This window comes from Macrobrachium nipponense, chromosome 44, assembly GCF_015104395.2.
Source record: "Macrobrachium nipponense isolate FS-2020 chromosome 44, ASM1510439v2, whole genome shotgun sequence".
Lineage (NCBI taxonomy): Eukaryota > Metazoa > Arthropoda > Malacostraca > Decapoda > Palaemonidae > Macrobrachium > Macrobrachium nipponense.
In genome coordinates, this window is record NC_087221.1 from 10,608,885 (window position 1) to 10,634,675 (window position 25,791).

General features: G+C 38.1%; 1 protein-coding gene across 1 annotated transcript in view; it reads right to left on the reverse strand.

The window, feature by feature from the left end:
* LOC135204024 (Golgi to ER traffic protein 4 homolog) overlaps positions 1-25,791 on the reverse strand; it is a 204,423-nt gene that overhangs the window by 59,725 nt on the left and 118,907 nt on the right. The gene's annotated exons all lie outside the window — the stretch shown is intronic.

Sequence of the window (25,791 nt, forward strand, 5' to 3'; positions counted from 1 at the left end):
AATTTTCAACCTCCACACTTTCAGTCTCTGCAAAGGAAAGTGATGAGTGTCGCAAGCGTGTTAAACAAAATGTATTGGCCCAATGCTACTGTTTAGCCTAGAAGAATGTCTCAACATTCCCAAATTATTTTAAGGTTACTACAGTATAGTTACTGGTGGTTTGTGAGTAATAGTCAATGGCTGGTAAACAAAATCCCAAAAGCAAGGTATAACCTAAGGGAATTATTAACATTCATGAATTAATTTTAAGGTAATTATAAACTGGTGACTTGTATGTAGCCTAATCCCGGTAAGTAAATAATAAATGCAAAGGTTCTAAGATACAAGAAGGGAATAACATTCAAGAATTATTTTAAGGTAATTATTTACCAGAGTCAGGCTAATGACCAATGGCCAATACACAAAATCTAAACACAAAAGCTTGGCCTCAAGGAATGATGTAAAATCATGCTTAATGCAATTATTAACCAATGACTTGCACATAGCATACGCCCAGTAAGTAAAACTTATATGCAAAAGTATTAGGCCTAATTGAATAGAGTTACATTCAAGGACTATTGCTGGAGAATAAAAATATCCGGCTTGATGATAATCTGAATAAAACAAAGGACATGACTCATCTTGCTTGAAGGCTATGAATGCATTCAGTGGTTGAGTAACTATACTGAAATCTGGTGATATAACCGGAAAATAAGAACAAGCTGCTGTAAGCACTTGATGTTTAGTCAAACACAGCAGGAAACAGAATGAAGTGCTTTGCTAAGTTGTTCCTAGTATATTGCCATTGGGGGATCGCACTGTATGTCTACACTGAACAATTGAAGCGCTACCCACGAATTTGAATTGGGCTGCTGAATGTTGGAAACTATAGCTATATAATTACTGGGTAAGTCTCATGTACAAAATTGAGTATTACAGTACAAGTCCCATAGTCCAGGCTCAACAGAACTGACTGGGTAATGGAGCAAAAATGCCAGACTAACAAGTTGCCCTTAAAATTACTGGTTAGCCTATATAAAATCCTGTGTTCACACATCATGGCATAAACATTCCAACTGTCACAGAATTTACTTTGTTACTGTGTGCTTGTAATTTTTTCCCAAAAAAAGAGATTAAGCTGTGAAATAGATTACACTGATATTTTTTAAAAAGTGCATGTAAAAAAGGCATCAAACAACTTCAGTTCTACCTCCAGCTTAGAGCAAGAGAGAGCAGTAGGTGCTCTATAAAGGAACATTAGTTTTTACTTTATCTATTCTAAGCAGATAAAGCTGTCATAGCATATATGTTTTACATATAATACTCCTTGATTATGATTCTATTCAATAACTGTTGCTTTTCTAAGCATCTTTTTACTGTATCAAACTAAATTGTAACCAATAAACAGAAGCACACGTCGATATAAGATATAAATATTTCTGGTATTAAATTTCTATATTGTCTTTGCTCCAAAATCTTATTCTGAAATATTTTTAAGAGTGATAGAGTATAGCTTGTGTGTTGCACAAGTTAGGAAAAGATCTAGGAAAAGATCTATAAACTCACCCTTGTGCAAGCATATATCACATAGCTTTGTCTACTCTTCCTATACAGTGGACCCCAGTATTCGTGGGGGATGCGTACCAGAACCCCCGCCAATAGTTAAAACCCACGAATACTTAGAACCGCCTGTAAAAATGCTTATAAATGCCTATCTTTAAAGTTCAAATACCAAATGTATACCTTAACCCTTACTGGACGAGTAAGTATATCAATATGCAGCTCCTCAGGCCGGGTAAACTTTGAAGTCAGCCAATTTATGAAAAAAACACATCAATGGAAAGAGGAAGATATGCAAATGCACATGGTGAAAGAAAAAAAATTATGAAAAATTTTCCCTACCTTCCATGAGAAGTTGAAAATGACTAACGTATATTTCCGCGTATAAGACGAATTTATCTCATATCTGTATAGGACGACTTATAAATTACAAATTGAAATTTTTTTTGGAGAAAAGTGATTATTTACAAAATTTAAAAAGTACAACTATAATAATAATGATGATGACTTGAATAAAGATTGTTTTGCTTGTTGTATCCAATTAGTACAGTATTACTATAATCATATTGTTACTGTGTTACAGAATATAAACATCGTAATGTACATCATTTGCATTTGAAATTGTTTACATTCTCAAAATCTAGGCTGATTTGAGTATTATTGATATCTTCATTACCATTATTTGTTAGGAAAGATATAATGCGGAGATACCTTTTATCATAACGAAGTTTGGTTGAAAAAATGCACATATTACTTCATTGTATAATCATTTAAGTAGGTGTGATTTCTACAGTTCTGACCATCACTGCCACCTGGCCATTATTAGTTTTATTCACCTGCAGATATAACCTGCAGTTTTAATTTACTAGTATTCAGAATTCTTGAGATCTCCACTGCATGAGAAATGAAAACAAATTTATTTTATTTTTACTTATGGAAGCCACCATTGAGAATGGGCAGGGTTTAGCAATTCTAACAGAGCTCTTAAACGCTCGAAAGTTACAGTAAATGACATCAGCAATCAGATGTTTCTCAATTCGCTTGTTTATACCAATACGTACATAGTTCCTCGTTGGACAAGTGGTTTTCACGCTCAGCTACCAATCCGATGGTCCAAAGTTTGATTTTCGGCTCGGCCAACGCAGAATTAGAGGAATTTATTTCTGGTGATAGACATTCATTTCTCCGTATAACGTGGTTCGGATCCTACAATAAGCTGTAGGTCCTGTTGCTAGGTGACCAATTGGTTCCTAGCCACGTAGAAATATCTGATAATTCGGGCCAGCCCTAGGAGAGCTTCTAATCAGCTCAGTGGTCTGGTAAAAGTAAGATATACTTATGCCAATACATGTTTACAATAATCGCTTCATTCAGAATTCTAAAAACCGGAATTTGTAGTGGAGGATGGAGGAATATCATTAGTATTACAATCGATGAGAGAGAGAGAGAGAGAGAGAGAGAGAGAGAGAGAGAGAGAGAGAGAGGGAGAGCAGAGAGGAGGAGAGATGAGAGAGAGAGAATTGCCTTTGTCAGGTTGTTACACTGATAGATATCCACTTGCAAAAGTCGAATAATAGTTGTATTGAGAATAATGATAATTTAAATAAAACATGTTTTACAGTAATCATATTACATGTATTATTGTATTACATTATAAGACCAAAACAATGATGCACCCATTTGCATTCTAGGTTTGTTTACAGTCTCAGCTGATCGTGTTTTACCGACATCATCACTGTCTTTAGTTGCTGAATGGAACTTAATTCAGAGATACATCCATTCCTTACGTAAATGATCAAAGTTGGGTTTAACAAAGCCAAGTCTATAAGTTTTTCATACATAAGGTCGTGGTAAAGGGTAACCACTGTTTTGTTTACGTTTTGTCGCCATTCTCAAACAACCGCTAATAATACTACAATAATAAACAGTAATAATTGTAAACAATCATCGTTCATATGCCTGAATTGTTCGAAACAGTTACAACTTTAAATTACAAACAGCTTTGAGTGCTGCCTCACTTGATGTTTGCTGCGTTTAACATAAAAGTATGGAGGGAACATGAAAACAGTGTCATAAAATCATTTTAAAAATGCCATGAATGGTACTAATGATGATTTGTATATCGACGACGAAGCCGAAGTCGACTCGCCAGAACCAGACTGAATGAATCCCTAGGATGGTGGTGGTACATGTGATCAATCTTGTGATATGTATGAGAAACCTTTAATGAAAAATGAATACAGGCAGTCCCTGGGTTACGACGGGGGTTCCGTTCTTGAGACACGTCGTAAGCCGAAAATCGTTGTAAGCCGGAACATCGTCAAAAATCCTAAGAAAACCTTACTTTTAATGCTTTTGGGTGCATTGAAAACATTGTAAACTGCATTCTTATGGCATTTTCCATAAAAAAAAAAACCTTCAAATATTGATTATTTTGCATTTTTGGTGTCATATTTCATCTGCCAGATGAGCGTTGCAAGCGTCGTAACCCTGGAACATGCGTCGTAACCCTAGAAATAATGTCTGATGAATATAATTGAAAAGCGTCGTAACCTCGGAACGTCGAAAGCCGAGACCGTCGTAACCTGGGGACTGCCTGTATTATGTTATCATAAATGTTATTACTACTGTAATTACACTACCTTTGAAATTTCTTAAAGGTTACCAAAAGATATAGGTTGTTGTCAGTGCAACCGCAACTCGATGTTAACATTTTCTCAGCTGGGATCGCATAGATAAAAGTTTCTTTCATTGATTTCAAATTATTCTTCAAATAGGCAATTTGTGATGAAGATTTTCTAATAATATAATGGTAAAATGGTTTTATTACCTTTATTATAATTTTATTTCATAAAGTGAATCTTTATGGATGCTGGTGGTTAGGCTACAGCACTGAGGCCGAGGTTAGCCTACAGATACGTATCAAAACAGATAAAAAATAAAATCCGTGACAAATTCTTAGCATATTTGTTGAAAAATATTTTCGTAAATTTACCAAGAACGAAGATTCAGTAACTTTTATATTTTTACATGTTTTTTCTAATATTTTTCTTTGTAAGATTACACATACAACCGACATACTATCATAAAAGACAAGAACAAAAACCAACAGCAACCCCTTGGTATATTTATGAGTAAAAAGACATCACGTGAGACAGATACGCAATACATTCCCACTAGAGGTCAGAAGCAGAACTGAAGTCTTGGCCATCTTGAATTTATGGGCTCTAGAATTATTGGCACCTCTTTCCCAATCGATGGCGCTTAATATTGTTTATCTACAGGATCAATCTGTCCACAACCGCAAACCTGTTATTACTACTAGTACTCCCGAAGAGCAATCCATCCATTAAGGATTTAATAACATCCTACTTCAAATATACCTTAAATTATTATCATATTATTGTATTAATCTTTGAGATTATATCATCAATATAATTTCAAAGTCATCTTAAACATTTTACCATTGAAATTATACATGTATAACCAATAACAGAGAGAGAGAGAGAGAGAGAGAGAGAGAGAGAGAGAGAGAGAGAGAGAGAGAGAGAGAGAGAGAGAGAGAGAGAATAACTCCGTATGACTCCTTCCCCTCCACCAATAGTATATCAAACTGTCATTTACTACCCCGCCCTCCTTTCTCAAAGATTTGGGAATTGCTATTTCTTTTATTAATCTTATTAATATTTGAAAAATAGTTATTAGATAAATCATTTATTTATCATACTACAAAACACATAAACATACATGAGAGAGAGAGAGAGAGAGAGAGAGAGAGAGAGAGAGAGAGAGAGAGAGAGAGAGAGAGAGAGAGAGAGAGAGAGAGAGGTAGTGTAATTCAGTAGTACTAATAACATTTAGGATTACATAATAATTTTTCATTAAAAGTTTCTTATATATATCCCAAGATTGGTCACATGTGCCACCATCACAGGGATTCCAGTCTGGTTATGGAGAGTCAACTTTGGCTTCGTCGTTGATATCATACAAATCCTTTTCTAAAATGATTTTATGACACTTTCTATTTTAATGTTCCCCAATGCTTATATAACAAAACACAGCAAACATCAAGTGAGGCAGCACGTAAAGTAGTTTGTAACTGCTTTGAACAATTCAGTCATAGGAACGATAATTGTGTACAATAATTATCATTCATTGTATTATTATTAGCGGTTGTTTGAGATTGGCGACGAAACATGAACAAAACAATGGTTTCCCTTCACCAAGACCCTCTGTACGTAAAACATATACTTGACTCTGCTTTATTAAACCCAACTTTGATCATTTACGAAAGGAATATATGTACAGTAGTACCTCAAGATACGAAAGGCTCTACTTACGAAAAACTCAAGATACGAAAGCCAATGCGAAAAATTTTACTGCTCTACATACGAAAAGTTTTCAAGATACGAAAGGTTGTTGCTGTAAAGTCCCGAGATTCGCCTGGACCACGAGAACAATTTTAAAACTCCCGCGCCGCCAACTGAGTAAACTCGCCACAATCCTCCCGCTCTCCATTGGTTCCTGATGCTAGTCACCCCATACGGTCCTGCTCTCCTATTGGTCAGCATCTACCCCTTGTGCTTTAAGTATTCTATTGGTAAAAGGTTGCTGTAAATTGAAAAACTTATTCATGCAATACATTTAATAAAAAAAAAAACATTAGGTAAAGATAGAATAAAGAATAGAAATGAATGGTTATCATACTGTTTGGTAGTTTCAGTAGTTGAAGAGAGATAATGAAAATTTATGGCTTACTGTGTAAAAGTGATTGCTTGGCGATCGTTCGATACTAGTAAGTGCTGGATGTAAACAGACGTTTGGAAGCTTTTTATTTTGTTTGTTTATTATAGTTAATGGTTACTTAATAATTATTTGAAATGAGTACATGCAATACATTTAATAAAAAAATTGTGAATTAGATATCAGAAAATATAAAATAAATCAGTCTGCCAACAAATAGGATATTTTTTAGAATTCTTCTCTGTTTATTATTACGTTACGTATTACGTATGTTTCATTACAGCTGTCATAACTCAGTATCTCCATTAGGTAGGTAAAGATAGAATAAAGAATAAGAAAATGAATGGTTAGTATACTGTTTGGTGGTTTCATTAGTTGAAGAGAGATATTAATGACAATTTATGGCTTACTGTGTGCTAGGAAAAATGATTGCTTGGCGCTCGTTCGATACTCGTAAGAATGTAAACAATCGATTGGAAGGTTTGTTTTTTCTTTGTTTGTGTATTATAGTTAATGATTAATTAATAATTATTTGAAATGAGTACATACTGATTATTTATACATTTTATTGGCATATTCTAAGCTTTTAGCTCTTAGGTTTAGATGTCAGAATCATAGACTAGGCTACAGTAGCAACCGCTAACATAGGCTAGGCTTATTGCTAAGGGACATATGCTAAAGTCCTAATATATGCAGTAAAAATGGGGTTGAACATTACATGCAGTTGAATATTACTCAAGTATGTACAGTATTTTGCCTTTTTGGAGACATATTTCTTCCGTCGTAACCCTAGAACATGTGTTTTAGGCCTGGAAATATAATTTACTGGGGTGTTTTTGGAGGGTTTGGAACGGATTAGCCATTTTACATGTAAAATGTGTTCCAAGATACGAAAAACTCATAATACAAAGGCCGTCTTGGAACGGATTAATTTCGTATCTCGAGGTACCACTGTATCTCAGAATTAAGTTCCATTCAACAACATAAGACAGTGATGATATCGGTAAAATGCAATCATCTGAGACTGTAAACAAACCTAGAATGCATATGGTGCATCATCACTTTGTTCTTATAATGTAATACAATGATACATGCAATATGATTACAGTAAAACATGTTTTATTTAAATTATCATTATTCTCAATAGTACAACTATTATTCGACTTTTGCAAGTGGATATCTATCAGTGTAACAACCTGACTGGGGCAATTCTCTCTCTCTCTCTCTCTCTCTCTCTCTCTCTCTCTCTCTCTCTCTCTCTCATATCGATTGTAATACTAATGTTACTCCATCCTACACAAAAAAATTACAAATTTTTAACCAATTTGTATTTTCCATAACTAACAAACCTGAGGTCTTAACATTAGGATAATACTGGCGCCAAGCTGGAAACCGGTAGAATTAAAATTAAACTTGTGAGATCCAGGGACTATTAGCATTTATACCAGGTCACGGGGTATGTAGTACCCAGAATGCCCTCGGTGTCCCGTGACCAGCCAGTTACTCTTCCAACCCAGTTTAGACTGCTAGAGGGGTGGTTAGAGGTGGGCCTTTATCTTTTAAGACCTTGTTAGTTATGAGAAATACAAATTGGTTAAAAATTTGTCATTTGTTCATATATGAAACTAACCTTCGATCTTAACCCTTAAACCGCCGAAGCGGTAAAAAAAAAATGTCTCCCGTGTGCCGGAGACGTTTCAGAGTGAGCGAGGAAGCGGAAAAAATATTTTTGTCAAAAAATCACAGCGCGCTTAGTTTTTAAGATTAAGAGTTCAGTTTTGGCTCCTTTTTTTGTCATTGCCTGAAGTTTAGTATGCAACCATCAGAACTGAAAAAAATTATCATTATCATATATAAATAATGCGATATATGATAGCGCAAAAACGAAATTTCATATATAATTGTATTTAAATCGCGCTGTGCGCAAAACGGTTAAAGGTAACAAGTTAATTTTTTTTTCGTTGTAATGTACACTAAATTGCAATCATTTTGGTATATAACACATTGTAAAACGATAAAAGCAACACAGAGAAAATATTTTCACAAAATAATGCATGAATTCGTAACGCGCAGACGTAAACAAATAATTTTTTCAAAAATTCACCATAAATCTAAATATTGTCCTAGAGACTTCCAATTTCTTTCAAAATGAAGACAAATGATTGAATATTACTATACTGTAAGAATATTAGCTTACAAATGCAGTTTTCGACCATATCTGACGAGTTAAAGTTGACCGAATGTAGAATTTTTTTTATATATATTTTTTTATATGCAATTATTTCGGAAATAAGAAAAGCTACAACTTTCAAATATTTTTAGTTTTATTTTACATGAAATTGCGCACATTTTCATATATAAAACTCTATGAAATGCCTAATATGAAACGGAGCAAATATTCCGAGAATGGGACTTACGCATTTCGGAGATTTGTGGCGGAGAATCCGCGCGCGGAGGGAAGTTTTTTTAAAGTTTTTTTTTTTAAATTCACCATAAATTTAAATATTGTGCTAGAGACTTCGAATTTGTTTCACGATGAAGATAAATGACTGAATATTACTAGACTGTAAGATTTTATCTTACAATTGCGTTTTTCGACCATTTCGGTAGAGTCAAATTTGACCGAACGTGGTTTTTTTTCTATTTATCGTGATTTATATGCAAATATTTCAAAAATGAAAAAAGCTACAACCTTCAACTATTTTTTGTTGTATTATACATAAAATTGCGCATATTTTCATATATAAAACTTTATGTAACGGCTAATTTAAAATGGTGCAAACATTACCACAATCCCATGTATGATTTTTTTCGGAAGAGTTACTGCGAGGACGTAAGGAAAACGTTTTTTCATAAATTCACCATAAATCGAAATATTGTGCTAGAGACTTCCAATTAGTTGCAAAATTAAGGTAAATGATTGAATATTACTAAAATATAAGAGTTTTAGCTTACAATTGTGTTTTTCGACCATTTCGGTAGAGTCAAAGTTGACCGAAGGTTGAAATTTTGGCACTTATCGTTATTTATATGAAAATATCTCAAAACTGATAAAAGCTACAATCATGAGTATTTTTTTTGCTGTATTCTACATAAAAATGCGCACATTTTCATATATAATACTACATATAACGGCTAATTTAAAATGGTAAAAAAATTATGTCAAAGTGACGAAATAGTTTTCGAGATGTGTCACAGATACTTTTTAGTGCGGCAAGAAAGAAATTCGCACTTGCGTGAACTCCCAGCATCCCCCAAGGCGCGTGATTCAAGAGTTTTCGGCTGGTAGGCCTAAAAGTATTTTTCCGCGAATTTTTAAAAAAACTTTTGTATGTCGACGTAAAATACGTCCAGTCGGCACCCGAGAGACAAAAAATGTCGACGTAAAATACGTCCAGTCGGCGTTTAAGGGTTAACATTAGGATGGACTTACTTATTGGTCAGAGGTAAGTCTCTATAACTGACTGGGAGTTTGCCACCTTTATCCATTTCCAAATAGTAGGTGTATTCTAAGACAATGGACTATTAACCCTTGAACCAAAGATATATGAGAATCTATTGGTTTCCCTCACTGGGTGCTCGTACGATGCCATGGTTTATTACATTACGGAAGATGGAGAACTCTCCATGCTCCTAAACCACTCCTGTCCCTTGTATCTGGTTCTATTATCACCCCTCTCTTTCCCTATTACCGAGAGGTGTGTGTTGCTACTGAAAAGTATACTACAGTGGACCCACCCTATTCGCATTCTCCAGATCCGCAGACTCATACATTTGCGGATTTCTCTCGGGAACATTTCCATTTCCCCCATTATTCGCAGAAAATTCACCTATTCGTGGTATTTTTCTATGAGAAATAAGCACAAATTCCAGTTTTTTTTTTTGTCAATTTCATCATAAAATTCACTTTTAGTGATAAAACTATTAAAAAAACCAGGTATGAACAGTTTTAGTGTTTTTTTCCTGAGTTTCAACTAACAAAATAGGAGGTTTTAAGCATTTTTATAGGGGTTCCAACTATTCGCGGATTCTAACTATTCATGGGGGGGTCTGGTACACATCCCCCGTGAATACGGCGCGACCACTGTATACTCTAGATTATCTTTACAGTATGGCTGACCAACTCACCTGCATCTAGTCCGTTCCAACTCATGATGGTACTCTCCTTCATACTGCCCGTAGGTAAAGGAGTAGAAAGAAAGTAGTAAAGAAGAAAGACCAGTCATCTCATTCATTCTACTTTCATACCTTCATCTTAGACTAGACACAAACTGAGCCGCCAGGGGCACCGGATGAGCTATACCACTTGCTGGGCCGCCACCACTGGACCCAAGGAAAAAGTGTCCAAGGATCTATGGGCAACATCTTTTAAATAAAAAGAAGTTAAAGTTGTTTAGCGTTGCCAAATACCAGCTTTCAGAATTCTCTCCACAGACATATTCTTCTTAAATGCCAAAAAAGCGCTCAAGCCCCTGATGTCATGAGCTCTAGCCCTCTCCTGGCTATTTGACCCTCTGTCTTCTGTTATGTATACATTCCTGATAATTTCTCTCAGCCAAAACGAAATTGTATTCCTGGACACTTCCTTTTTGTTCCGTCCTGTGCTTATGAACAGCGTCCGGCACCCCAGCCTGAGATGCCTTGTCCTTCTTGTACTCTCTTAGTACCCTGACGGGACACAAAAGCATTACTACTTTGTCATTGTCTACGAATTCTGCCAGAGAAGGTATGGAAAAGGAGTCAAATCTGCCATCTGCTACTAATGGATTTTGAGTTTTGGCTATGAATTCTGGAACAAACTCGAATACCATTGACTTCCAACTTCTCGAATGCCTTACAACATAGACAGACCATGCAGTTCCCCCACCTTTTTGGTTGAGGCTAGGGCCAATTAGAAGACTGTCTTCAGGGTCAGGCTCCTATCTGTGGACTGCCTTAATGGTTCGTAGGGGGGTTTTGTAAGACTAGTCAGTAACATGGTCAAATCCCAATCTGGGGCTTTTAGTTCCTTCGGTGAACAGGACTGTTCAAAACTCTTCATTAACATAGCCAGCTCCCATGAAGACAAAATGTCTACACCTTCCATGCATAAGATCGAGGCTAGAGCAGCCCTGTACCCCCTTTACAGCAGATACAGACAGATGCCTTTCTGTCCTGAGATATATCAGAAGGTCTGCTAATTGTTGAATAGTGGTTCCGAGTGGAGACAAGTTCCCTCTACGACACCAATCACAGTATGCTGACCATTTTCCTTGGTATACCGCTGCAGATGGCTTTCCGATATTTCTTGCCATCTGTGTTGCTGCTTTCCGAAAAAAATCTCTTGCCCGCAGGAGATACTTGACAGTCTCCATCCGTGAAGTGATAGGGACTTCGACTGGTGGTACCTCTCCACGTGCGGCTGACATAGTAGGTTGTTCCATGGAGGAAACTCTCTCGGCACGTCTATTAGGAATTCCAACAGGTCCGGACACCATTCTGCCTTTGGCCATAAAGGCGCTACCAGAGTCATTTTGAGATTCTGAGACTGCATTACCTTGTTCAGACCTGACGGATTAGACAAAATGGAGGAAATGTGTAAACGTCCAGATTGTCCCATGGGTGTTGTAGCGCATCTTCTGCTACTGCCTCTACATCTGGGACTACTGAACAATACACTTCCAACTTTTTGTTGTACCTGGTTGCGAATAGGTCTATGATTGGCCTTTCCTACAATATGAGCATTCTGTCTACTACCTGTTGATGCAAGGACCACTCCATTCCCAGGATCTGCTCCCTCCGGCTCAACTTGTCGGCCACTGTTTCTTTATCCTGGAATATATCTGGCCCTGATATCTACTAAGTTCTCTACAGCCCACTGATGAAGTTGAACTGTCATCATGTGTAACTACCGAGATACAAGGCCTCCTTGCTTGTTTACGTAAGCTACTACTGTGGTATTGTCTGACATCAATACCACTGACTACCCCTTCACCCTCGCCCGGAATTCCTGAAATGCTAGAAACGCTGCTTTTAACTCCAACACGTTTATATGGAGTTCTCTGTCCTCGCCACTCCATTTTGCTGAAATCATCAGCTCCTCCATATGGGCTCCCCAACCTTTGAGTGACGCATCTGAGAACAGCAAGAGGTCTGGGGAGGGTTGCTGAAGGGGAACCCCCACTGTCAGATTGTTGTCCTGCACCCACCACAGTAAGTCTTTCCTCACTTCTGTCGACAAGGGAAAGTGCTCGTATGGGTGATCTACCGTTGGCGACCAAAACTCCTTCATCCTCCATTGCAGAGATCGAAGGTGTAGCCTCCCTTGTGGTACCAGCTTCTCCAAGGAAGACAGAATTCCCAGTACTACCTGCCACTGTCTTGCTGGCTGTGTTTGTTTTTCCAGAAAGGCATTCACCACTTGTTTGCATTTCTCTACGCTGAGCTAGAGGAAGAAGACGAAGAAGACGAATCATGCCTTTTCTTTTTGTCTTTCTAACTATCTTCTCCTTTAGATCTTGTAATTTCTTCATGACTGTGTGTACCAACAAGTCTGAAAGCGTATTTGGCTCAGGAGGCAACGAAGTAGATAGAGAAGCAGTAGGCTGAGACGTCATCGCGTCTGCCATATCGGTGTGTGAAGCTGATTGTGACTTCACCAAACTTGTAGGGAGAGACTGAGCGGCTGCTGCTGGCAACCCTGCGTGTGCAGCAAAACTACCTCCAACATTCTGCATCGCCAGAAACATTGATGTTGTTGACGTTGCCATGGCATTAGCTCCCATAAAGTGCAGGCCAGGGGGATGGGGTACATTCAGCGCTGTCGGGCCCTGTTGGAATCGCGACACCTTATAATGAGACAGCAACCCCTCCAAAGTTGGTACGCCTGGTAGGTCTAACGCTGCCCACATACCTTCCATTCTCTGCGCATCGGGAGCCAGCACATGGAACAAAGATGGTGATGCTCCCCCCACTCCCTGCCAGGAATAACGGAGCGTAATTATGCATAAAATTACCCAAAACCTCTCCTGGAGTTTCCAATAGCGAATCACTAGAAGAAACTGAAGGAGTATGGGAAAAATCAAAAGCAGACGACAAAACATATCAGTCTGGTGTATTGCTGACACAAAAGAAGTAGACGATGTTTGGTCATTCAAAGATGGAGTCATTTCCTTTCTTGGCCTTTCTCAGAAAACTTCCTCCACTGTTCCACCGACCAACGACAAATTGAACAAGGATTAGTAATAGTATATATGTTTTCTCTGCACATACTACATGTTGGATGAGGATCTGTAGATACTGAAGTTAAAAATCTTGAACAAGGAAACCCACTCACTCCAGGGCATTTCCTTTGTCTCTTCCAAAAACTGGAAGAAATTCCCGTTGGTGAAGCAAAATTCTCCATCTCACAACGTACACACACCTATTAGATCACACGCACACACACCTATTAGATCACACGCACACTGAGAACACCCAGAGAAAGAAAAATTAAAAAAGTGAAAATGAATAAAATCGGGCAAACTAAAACCAACTTTAAAACAGATAGAAAGTAACCATGTCCTATTTTAAAGGCGGTAGGAGATGCCAATAGTCCCCTGGATTTCACAAGTTTAATTTTAATTTTACCGGTTTCCAGCTTGGCGCTAGTATTATCCTAATGTTAAGAGGAAAGGTTTGTTTCGTATATGAACAAATACCGGTTTTAAAAATTCTGAATAAAGCGATTACTGTAAACATGTATTGGCATAAACAACCGAATTGAGAAACAGCTGATCGCTGATGTCATTTACCGTAGCTGTCAAGCATTTATTAAGAGCTCCATTAAAATTGTTACACCCTGCCGATTCTCAATGTTGGCTTCCATAAGTAAAAATAATATGGCGCTATAAATCACTGAGTTTCCGTTAATGGCGGTTTTCGCTTATCGACACACCCCCGGAAACAGAACCCCCTCCCCCCCGATAACCGGGAACTGCCTGTATGAGGATACCCAAGAGTTGGGTGAATTGGAAGCAATGCCCGGTTGTGGAGACGAAAGTGCGTATAGGTACAAACCAGACTTTTATTTTTTAAACCATAAAGAAAACATGTTTTCAAGAATCTTGAACCCAACAGCAGTTCACCTTTCAAGTACGTATATGCAGGGAATTGAAGAAAAGGTTGGCTTGTAAGAGATTGTTCATAAATATATGGACCTCTAAACTCCCTTAGCCTTTAATAGGAATTCTGAGATTTTAGCCATTTTTAATACTACAGTGGACCCCCCATATTCACGTTCTCCAGATTCGTAGACTCAAATACGCTCAGATTTCTCTCTGGAACATTTCCCCACATTATTCACAGAAAATTCGCCTATTCGAGATATTTTTCTATGAAAAATGTCCACAAATTCCTGGGTTTTTATTATCAATTTCATCATAAAATGCATTTTTGTGAAAAAACTATTAAAAAACCAGGTATGAATTTTTTTTTTTTTTTTTTTTTTTTTTTTTTTTAGTTTTCACTAACAAAATAGGAGGTTTTAAACATTTTTATAGGGGTTCCAACTATATGCAGGTTCTAACTATCCACGAAGGGGAGGGGTCAGGTACACATCCCCTGCGAATACAGGGGACCACTGTATACTTAAGGATGCTATGTTATTTTGGAGGTATCACCAAACACAAACTTATTAATTTACTCTGTCATTCAGTTACTTACAGTACTCCACAAATTTAGGTGAGGATGGTATAGATTAAGAACCACTGCTAAATCTCTTACCTAAAACATTATTCAAGCATTATATAACTGATGAGTTTGTCATGATAAAATTTTTAACAATATTACAAATTTTTAGGAAATTTGTATTTTTCCTAACATACAAACCTGAAGTATTTACATAGAGGATTTACTTTCAGCGCAAGCTGGAGTCGGCCATTTAACTAAAAACAAGGTGGATATTAGTATATGGCTACCAATGATAGGGGAGAAATCCCTGCCATCCAGTTGGTACACATTCACTTTACCTTTTGGCCCAGGAAGCAGAATGAGGGGTGGCTAGAGGTGGGCCTTTTAAGTAAAGACCTCAGGTTTGAATGTAAGGAAAAATGTAAATTAGGTACTTAAAAATTTTTCATTTGTTCCTACACGTATGCAAACCTTTGGTCTTTACATAGGGAGACTTACTTCTTGGTGAGAGGATTCTGATCAAATCTTTGAACTAACTGATAGTTTGCCTCACCTGGGGCTCTTTCTTGGTCATTAAGAGCAAGAGAAGGAGGCCCATGCCTCTGATCTGTTGAACACATGTGATGTTCAACTGCCAAATTTCTGGGCTTTTTGAATAAATGGAATAGAATGTCATTGATTCGAAGACATGCAATACTCAGACAGCGAATTAAACTCCATAAGTCTGGTGGGTTTGTATGAAAAACTATTACTTATAGAAACTTCCTTTTACAAACAAAATTTTAAAAACTAAGACTATATGGTTGATATGTTTGTATGAAAAACTATTACCTATAGAAACATCCTTTTTACAAACAAAATTGTAAAAACTAAGATTATATGGTTGATGGGTTTGTATGAAAAATAATTACTTATAGAAGCTTCCTTTTTACAAACAAAACTTAAGCTATGCAAAACACTGTAATGTAATTATATAAATACTAAACTATGCCAAAATCTGGATCTTTTATTTTCAATTTCTCAGATCCTACACTAGTAGTATATGTACTATTAACTATAGTCGATTCACATAAGGTAGATTCTTGTGCTTACGAGACATTTGTTTGGCAGCCTCTGATTGGCTGGTACCGGGAGGTAGGCCGCTCACTCAGTGTCATATTTTTGTTTGTAGCTTAGAAAACTAGCAATATGTTTATATTTCTTCAATTTTCTCACGTTTTGCAATAGATAGGAAAGTTTTGGTCATACCAAAGGATTCGGTATTAAATGTACAACTAAATTATCTTTTCCTGAAATAAATAAGATAAAACACAAAGGAATTACAACGAGTAAAAGCGTAGAGAGAAACATTTAATTCTTTATACCTGTTTTTATTTATCATGGGATTTTGCATAATTTATGCGATCAAGAGAAAATAAAATTTAGTGTTTTTAAACAATAAAATCACCCTGAATACGCTGGTGCTTTCAGATTTTAGATGTATGTAACATGTAAAGAGAAAATGAAGAATATGTCTGAAAATGTTGCATCCATACTTGACTCAGCCTGAAAGGAAGTCAATCTTTCTTAATTCTGTGGTGTTTATTACTTCACTGAGATTATCATTTTATATCACTCAAAAATGTTTCTGATATCTCTTTCGTTTGAAAATATATTCATAAAATAAAATTAGAAACAATATTCAGAAAAAACCTGACTAAAAGCTTAGGCTGAGTTGAAGAGTGCGAACTCTTTCCACAGAGTTCAACTTCTTTGCTGGACCGAATTCCCCGCGGCCCGTCTACATTGATCTGAGCTAACGATACCAGATGCATCCATCTGATCATTATTATTATTTTTTTCGTTATCGGATATGTCCAGACATACTATATAATATTGGATTGAAAATGTTCGGTAATCATAGTGGAATTCTGTATATTTAATTACTGAATGTGTAATGATGTAACATGCAAAATATTGTCAAAACTGCAACCCTATATCGCTAATTGGCAACTCAAATCTCTTGTTGAGATGAACACGCAATGACGCCTTGCAACTCCCATTCTCTCGGCAATACCGTCAAACTCGAATCATTTACGGATGCAACATAATAAGACATATTCTTCATTTTCTCTTCACAAATTACACGCACCTAAAATCTGAAAGCACCAGTATTCAGGGTGTATTTGTCGTATGAAAACACAAGTTTTATTTTATCTTGATGGCGTTAGTGATGCAAAATCCGATGATGAGTAAAAACAGGTACATAAAGAATTAAATGCTTCCCTCTTCACTTTTACTCGTAATTCCTTTATGTTTTATCTTATTGATTTCAGGAACAAATGACTTAGTGCACAATTAATACCGAATCCTATGGTATGGCCTAATCTTTCCTATTTTGAGCAAAGCATGAGATAATTGAAGAAATATAAACATATTGCTAGTTTTCTAAGCCACAGACAAAAATAATGACACACTGAGCGAGGGGCCTACCTCCCGTTACCAGCCAATCAGAGGCCGCCAAACAAACGTCTCGTAGGCACAAGAATCTACCTTAAATGAATCGACTATAGTCACATACTGCACTATTACAAACCATCTGCCAGTGGTAGAAAGCAGTATACCACAATACATGACAATCAAGGAGCAACAATGCCTTATGAACCGCTATTAGGAATAAACGGTTGCCCTTAAGGGTATCGGCAGGGGTGTTAGGGGGGGGGGGGTGACCTAGCTGGCTATGTGTTTTTCAGTATCTCAAAGTCAATGGTATAGTACCAGATGTAAGATCACACCAATCTGAAGCATTCTACTTGGTAAAAAATGCAATTTTGCAAGTGCAGGCAGATACTGAAAATTCTGTGGCTCAAAAACTTATCTTCCTCTTTCCTCTTTATTTCCCAAACATTGTTTTTCTAATATGTTGTATTCCATATGGTTCTGAACTTTTGTCAACAACAAACATGACTGTTACACTAGCTTTTGTAGGGTGTCTCATTATCTCACCTTTTTGTGTTTATTACCTTTGCCAGAGATTTTTTGTGCTTTTATTGGCTTACAAGTGTTATTTTATCATAAATACAACATTTTTATAATAAAATTAGGTTTTATATATACTTACCAAGTATGTAAAGACATTGTTATTAGTTCCTATTTTCTGCAGCAGCTTCAATTTACTTTCGGAGTAGAAAGGTACAATACAGCTAGCAGAACAATTCTTTCATACTCTATGTCCATGAGAGGGGAGGTGGGGGCCTCCGATCATATAATTATTTGGGAAGTACATATACTAAATACAGTCGACCTTGGCTATTTGCGGACTTATGTATTCGCAGCTTTCTCTATGGCCCTTGTCTACTCATTGTTAGCGGAAAATTCGCGTATTTGCGGTATTTTTCTATGAGAAATATCCACAGATTACTGAATTTTTATATCAATTTCATGATTAAATGCACTTTTTGTGATGAAACTATTAAAAAAACCAAGTACAGTCGACCCCAGCTATTCATGGACTCATGATTCGTGGACTCGCCTTTTCGCAGATTTTTCTACGGATTGTATATACAGTAGGGCCTCGATAATCACGGGGGATGGGGCCCAGAACTCCCCGTGATAAGTAAATACCAGTGTTGCCCTGGTACCCCCCTCAAAAATTGCTAAAAACTGCCTACTTTAATAGTTAACTCACCCAAGACCACTATTCCAATGTTTATAACTGCCTACTTTATTTCAAACACCAAATATGTCTTCAACTATCACCTTAATCTAAATTCAAGACAGTTTCAAAGTTATTTTACAACATTAGCCTTAAAAATATATGTAGTATATATATGTACTACAGTACATATGTAGCCTACTAGCCTATGGATTACAGCTAGAAGGCTACATACGTATATGCTATTACGTACTCAGGTGGGCCTCTTTTCTTTTATAAGGAAAGAGAGGGAGAGGTAAAAGAAATATCAAAATTATGTAAATCATATGGGTAATCACCAACGATCTATGTTCATAAAGATGGTGACGATTTTGCAGTGCAATCGGATGAATAATAAAGATAATGCTACCAGCAGCATGCAGCGAAACATCACTTCCCTTCTTCATAACACGTTAATATAAATATATTACACGTAATAACCTTCATCTGACGTTTAGGCTTCTTTCCCATAAGAGTAAAAGAATCGGGGCTTTTGGATGCCACAAAACTCGTTTATATGGGTACAATTTAAAGAACGCGGCAAACACGACTTCAATAACAACATAAAACGTGGGCAGGCCAGTTTTGCCAAATGGGAATGGCAATTTCTTGCAATATTTTTCTCCATAAAGTGCTAAAAAAATTCACATCATACACAACAATGCCACCCAGCCAATTTCAACCAATTGCTCTCTTTTTCGATTCAAACATGTTTCTAACATACACAGTGTACTTGTACATTACGTTACATGATTCCCAATAATTTTGGAACCTAATCTGTTCAATTCCTAAATGGTTTTGCAAGATTTTGTTCTTTTTCTTACATGATATATCAAACATAGTAGAATAAAAGAAATATTCAACTTAACATTACAAAGTTTTGATGTCAAAATACGTATGCTAGATGTATTTGAAAACAAATGCAAGTTTTCCTGCCAGATGCTAGATTGAAAATTTTCTTGCTAATTACCTCTAGAAAATGAAAGCTAGCATTAAAAATGCAAAATTGGTAACACAGGACTCAACAGATCTGTGTTAGTAGTACAAATGATAGTTACTGTATCATTAAAAATATCAAAATAAATGAAGTCGCAAAGCCGATTCTATTCATGTTTTTCCTAAACACGTAGCCTAAATGGAAAACGTTATTTTGTTTGTTTCATCGCTGCCACAAACCCCTGACAATGCAGAGTACATATGATCATTCTAAACTATTATTTACTACCAGAATAACAATGATATTCTGTATTGAAAATGAATGTTATGTATATTCCAAACATTATTACTACTATGACTAGTACTATTACAATTTCTAAAGATAATCTTGCTGTGAACGCTACCATAATTTGATTTTCAAATACATACGTACATTTTGTCAGCTGGCTGGCTTCGCATAGATAAAAGTTGATTTCACTGATATGAAATTATTCCACGAATAGCCTTTTTATTATGAAGATATGACAATAATATATAAGGTAAAAAATGGTTTTACGTATTTCGTTTACGCTTCATAGCCGAGAGAGAGAGAGAGAGAGAGAGAGAGAGAGAGAGAGAGAGAGAGAGAGAGAGAGAGAGAGAGAGAGAGAATTCTTTCTTCAGATCTCCATTACATGAAAAAGGAGTAAAAATGTATTCTATTTTTACCTTTGGAAGCCACCATTGAATATAGGCAGTGACAACTTTAACACAGAGCGACAACTGATGTCGTTTTAACAATATCATCACTGTTTTTAGTTGCTGAATGGAACTTAATTCAGAGATATGCCTATAAAATATAAGGTGGGAATGGTTTTATTACCTTTATTGTCAGTTAATACCATATGTGAATCTGTTCACTTATGTTGGTGGTTATCGCACTAACTAGGTTTAGCCTACCAATGATCGTTATACATATACCTTGAATAGGCTATTTATTATGAAGATATGCCAATAATATATAAGGTGAGAATAGTTTTATTACCTTTATTGTCAGTTAATATCATAAATTGAGTTGTTTCGTGTATGTTGGTGATTATCAGATCGCGGCAGAGGCTTAGCCTACCGATAAACATCTCATACACAACATGTTTGTCCAGCGATGCTGCGATTTATACCAGCGATATAGTACGAGAAGCAGTCCAAGAAAAAACCTGTGAATGACTGATTCCGTGATTGCTGATCCGCGATTAAGCGATGCCCCACTGTACCCATTATTCACAGAAAATTTGCCTATTTGCAGTATTTTTCACTGAGAAATATTCACAAATTGCTGTATTTTTGTGTCAACGCACTTTTTGTGATTAAACTATTAAAAAAACTTGGGTATAAGCATCTTTAGTGTTTTTTTTCTGATTAAACTATCAAAACAGGCAGTTCTAAGTGTTCTCACAGTGGTTTTAAGTATTCGCGGATTTTAGCTATTCGCGGGGGACACCCAATACCATACCAGCCATGGAAAATGGTCCTAAAGCAATGCACTTATCTCATGGGCCTTGACTTTTCAACAAGGGTAATTAATGTCTCACTGTGAATGTCACTATGAGATTCGGAGATTACCTCTCTAATGGAGACGGACAATGTGTTCTTGGACAGTGGATGTGACGGGTTCTTCACAGAACACCAGGAGTTACGAGAGGGGCCTCTGATGTTCTTAGTCCTTTCAAGGTAACACTTTAGAGCTCTAACTGGACAAAAACTCTCTCCTGGTCTGTTGGTCCAAGGATGTCTGTTAAGATTCCTGTGAAGAGAATGAATGGGGCCATGGATTGGAAGGGGTTTCATTCTTTGCTAAGAATCCAGGGGGGGAACATGCAGACTGCATTCCCCTGTGAGAAGTCAACTTATTTGTCTAATGCCTGCAGTGACTACATAGTTTTCTTCATTAAGTCTTTCAGTGATGAGGAGTGGAGAGACTCAACTGAAGGTCCTGAGAGCCAAGCTCATCTCATTTGGAAGTGTCAAAGGATATAAGTCAGAAATATCCTGGCTAGCTACAAGATCAAGGTCTCTATACCCCTTTACTGTACAAGTCACCAGTCCTCGTAAAGACTTCATGTAGAGCAGAAAGTCTGCTATCTGAGCTAAAGTGGTTTTAGAAGGTGAATGTCACATCGTTTGGCACCAGTTGCAAAAAACTGACCACTTAGCCTGGTAGACACTGGAGGAGGAGCGTTGCCTACAGTTGGCAATAGCCTTTGCAGCTATTCTTGAAATTCCTTTCACTCTGAAAAGTTTCCCAACAGTCTGAAGCCTGTCAGAGCAAGAGTGGACAAACCCTGATCAAATCAATGGAAACAGGGTTGCTTGAGAAGACTGACGCTGTGGTAGGAATCTTGGGAAGTCCACCAACAGTGTGAGGAGGTCATGGAACCATTTCCTCTGTGGGCAAAATGGGGCCACGAGTGTCACTCTTGAGTTGCTGTGGGACTGAAACTTGATGACGACTTCCCTCACCATACTGAATGGGGGAAAGATGTCAATGTCCTGGCTGGACCAATCCTGTTACACTGCACCCGTCGCACATGAGAGGGGGTCTGGTGCTGGAGAGCAATACAAGGGAATATGGTGGTTCTTTGATGTCGCAAATAGGTCTATAAAAGGCTTCCCTCCCATCATTCCCACAAGTCAGTGCACACTTGCAGATTCAGAATCCATTCTGTTGGTACAACCTGTTTGCAAAGACTTAACTTGTCCTCAAGGATGTTCAGTTTGCCCTGAATGAAGCAGGTAAGATCTGGGTGTGGCTGTCCTGAGCCCAAATGAGGAGATCCTTGGCTGCCTGACAAAAGAGAAAGTGTGTGCGTCCCTGATTCCTGATGTAGGCAAATGCCGTTATGTTGTTGGAGCAAGCCGTGATCATCTTGCCGTACATCATCAGAGCAATGTGTCTGAGGGCCAAGTGTATTGCTTTCAGTTCTCAAACAATGCTGAGCTCCGACCAAGTCCCAGCAACGCCCAAATTCTGCAGACAAGTTCCCCAACTCAAATCTGAAGCATCTGAGTACAAGGTTAGATCTGGGTTCAGAGGAAGTAATGATTTCCCCACTGCAAACCTTCTTTCTTCAACCCACCAATAAAGGTCCTCTTTGATCTTGAAGTGTCTGCTGTAAATCCTCTGTTCTTGAAGGAGAGCATAGGAGCCAATCTTTGAGATACAGGCAAAGATTCATGCCCATCAGATGAAGCCACTTCGCCAAGGAGGCGAGCCCTGGAGAAGATCTGTCGCTTTGGAGAGGCTGAAGCATATGGCCCGGAATTGAAAGACCCTGTCCTGGAACTCAAACCTTGGGCACTTCCTTGATTCTAGACAAACTGGAATATAAAACTATGCATCCATGTCGATTGTCACCATCCAATCCCCCTACTGGAAGGAGAACAGAACAGACTAGTTTGTTTCCATCCTGAATTTCGTAGTCCCCATGAAGAAATTAAGGGCACTTACACCCAGGACAGGTCTCCAACACCCCAATGACTTGGGAATGACAAAAAGGCAGTTGCAAAACTCCTTCGAGTTTACATCTTCCACTACTCCTGTAGTCCTTTTCTTGAGCAGAGAAGTCACCTCCTGTGACAGGGCCAAAAACTTATGTGAGCCTACTGATGGGCATTGACGTCAAGGGGGGTTCTGAGTTGAATGGGATGGAATAACCATCTTGGAGAACTTTTATAACCTATGGTTCTGCCTTTCTTGCTTCTCATTTCCTCCAGAAATGAAGAAGCCTGGCTACTACTGGAGCACAGAGGACCCGATCCTCACTTGTTAGAGGAGGGTCTGGCGGAGGATTTTTTGATCGGGCGCACTGACATGAGGTTAGTACAAGATTGGGACTGAAATCTGGCTTTGCTGCCTCAAAAGTGCCGTTGCTGTAAGGTAAAGACCACACTACTACTAGTGGAGACCGCAGGAACACGATTTGTCTATCTTGAACTGAGAGGAGGAGTAGGAGACCTTTTGTGGCAAACAAACACCACAGCTCCCTCTTCTTAAGGATACCCAAGATGAAGACAGCAGCCTGTTCCTGTGATCCATCACAAATCGCTCTATCTACACAAACAAGAGAGCACTCTTCACCCGTACTTGGCAAAGTTGTCTTGTCGCGAGGAGCAGTCTTCAATCTTCTTTGGTAATGGCCCCTCCATCCAGTCCAAGAAAATTAAGACTTTGATGACTTTAAACATGTCTTTAACCACATGACCCAACTCTGAAGATGAAAGGCAGATCTTAGCGGATTGAATTTCAATCTTTGTGAAGAATCTATCAAGCCGGAGTATTCTCCTTGGGAGGAGGCAGACACTCCGAAGGAGGGGCCTTCCCTGGTGACATAGTAGATGTCTCCTTTTCACCAGGTGAGGAGGAGTGCAGAACATATCCGTCCCGAGATCCCCCTTGTCAGTCAGCCAAGTCTCAATGCCTGACAGTGCCTTCTTCAAGGAGTAGGAAAGTACGTACCATCTTCAGGAGACCAGAAGTTCCCACAGGTTGTCCCATCATACGTGCAGAGCTGGCAACGAAGGGTCTGAAGGAGAGAAGAATGAAGGGTAACAAAAAAATAATTTCAGTAAGGAGGAGTAGGCTGACATAGGCTGATCTCCTGGTCTAAGGTGTCTTCTGAGGATGAGATCGGAGAGGGAGCCAAGTCCAGTTGCTTCTTAAGAAGGTCCAAAATACTGTCTAGGCATCACTGAATTGGGTCCATAGAAGCATTGTGCACCATTGGAGTTCTCACATATGACACAGCAGGAGGTGAGGAGCATTCATGACAAAGTCATTGGTGATGTCATTGGGCCTGAGGAGCCGTCAGAAAAACTGTCTAACACTTGGTGTTTCTTAGTACATGAACGTTTAACTGTAGCAAGATGATCAGACACTGGATGTTCTAGCGCCAACTGCTGCTCGGAATGTTCACCTTGCGCGATCACTGACTGTTCAAAGCACACTGCAATCTCATCTACCAAGTGTTTGACGTCCACTGGGTGTTTGTACTCACTACACCTTGCACTGTCAACACTCACTGGGTGCTCAGTTGTTACTGAACATTCTCCCACACGGTGTTTGATTGCCACTGAACACTCGGAACTCTTCTTGATGGAGTGTCTTAGGACAAAATACTCGGGAGACATTGGGGAGCTCTTTGGTTCCCAGAAGCTGCGCAATGGTTCTGGGCTACAATCAAGATCTCTGGAACTCTTACATGGAAGCTGAGCAGCCTGCTCATGGACTGCAGGCCATTTCAGTGGCCTAGAAGACTGAAAAACAGCATAGCAGCCACCTTTCTCTCTATTCCTTGAAGTCTCGGGGAATGTGATGTCGTAACCACAGATTTAGCAGCCGCCTTTCTCTCTATTCCTTGCAGTCTCGCTAATGAGAAGTCAGCCTTCCACTTCCACCAATCCCATCCCCTACACTCACCAGATTTTAGGTCAGGAGAATAATTTTGTCCTCTACAAGAACTACAAACTGTAAGTGTGTTATATTTAGCCAATGTCAATCTAGTCCTCCAACCGTTGCTGCAATATCGAATACTATGAGCACTGGAGTCTGACATAGACAAACTTGAATAAGCTAAAGGATTAGCACTACCAAAACAAAACAGGAGTACTTCACCAAAAGCCGGCAAACCAACCAGTGAAATTCAACTAATCAAGAGCTACTCAATGAGTGGCAGAAATGAACTAGTCTATTAAGCAGTGCTGTGCCTTTCTACTCCAAAACTGAGCCAAGTTAATTACCTACACCTAACACAGCGCTTCCACAAATTTTAAATTTTAAGCTGTAGCAGAAAATAGGAACCAATATTCTTATATATGAAAAAACATAAAAATGCCTTAAAGAAGTTTGCTCACTGACAGAAAGCAAGTTCTTGTAATATTTACAAACAATATAATGAAGGCCAAGAAAAGCACCCAAAAAAACACTGGTAAAGGTGATACAGTGGGTCATCGCTTAGTCATGAATCTGCAGTCGCATGATCAGTCAGCCATGGATTTTTCTTTGGACTCCTTTTCAGTCTATACCCCAGGCATAATTAAACCATTTCCACCTTGTATATTATTGGCATATATTCATGATAAATAGCCTATTCAAGGAATAATTCAATATCAATGAAATCGTCTTTTCAATCTGAGCGGTCAATGAACAAAACGGTAACCGAGTTATATGATTGCATTCACAGCAAGCTTTATTGTTCAGTTACCATTCAGAAATTTTG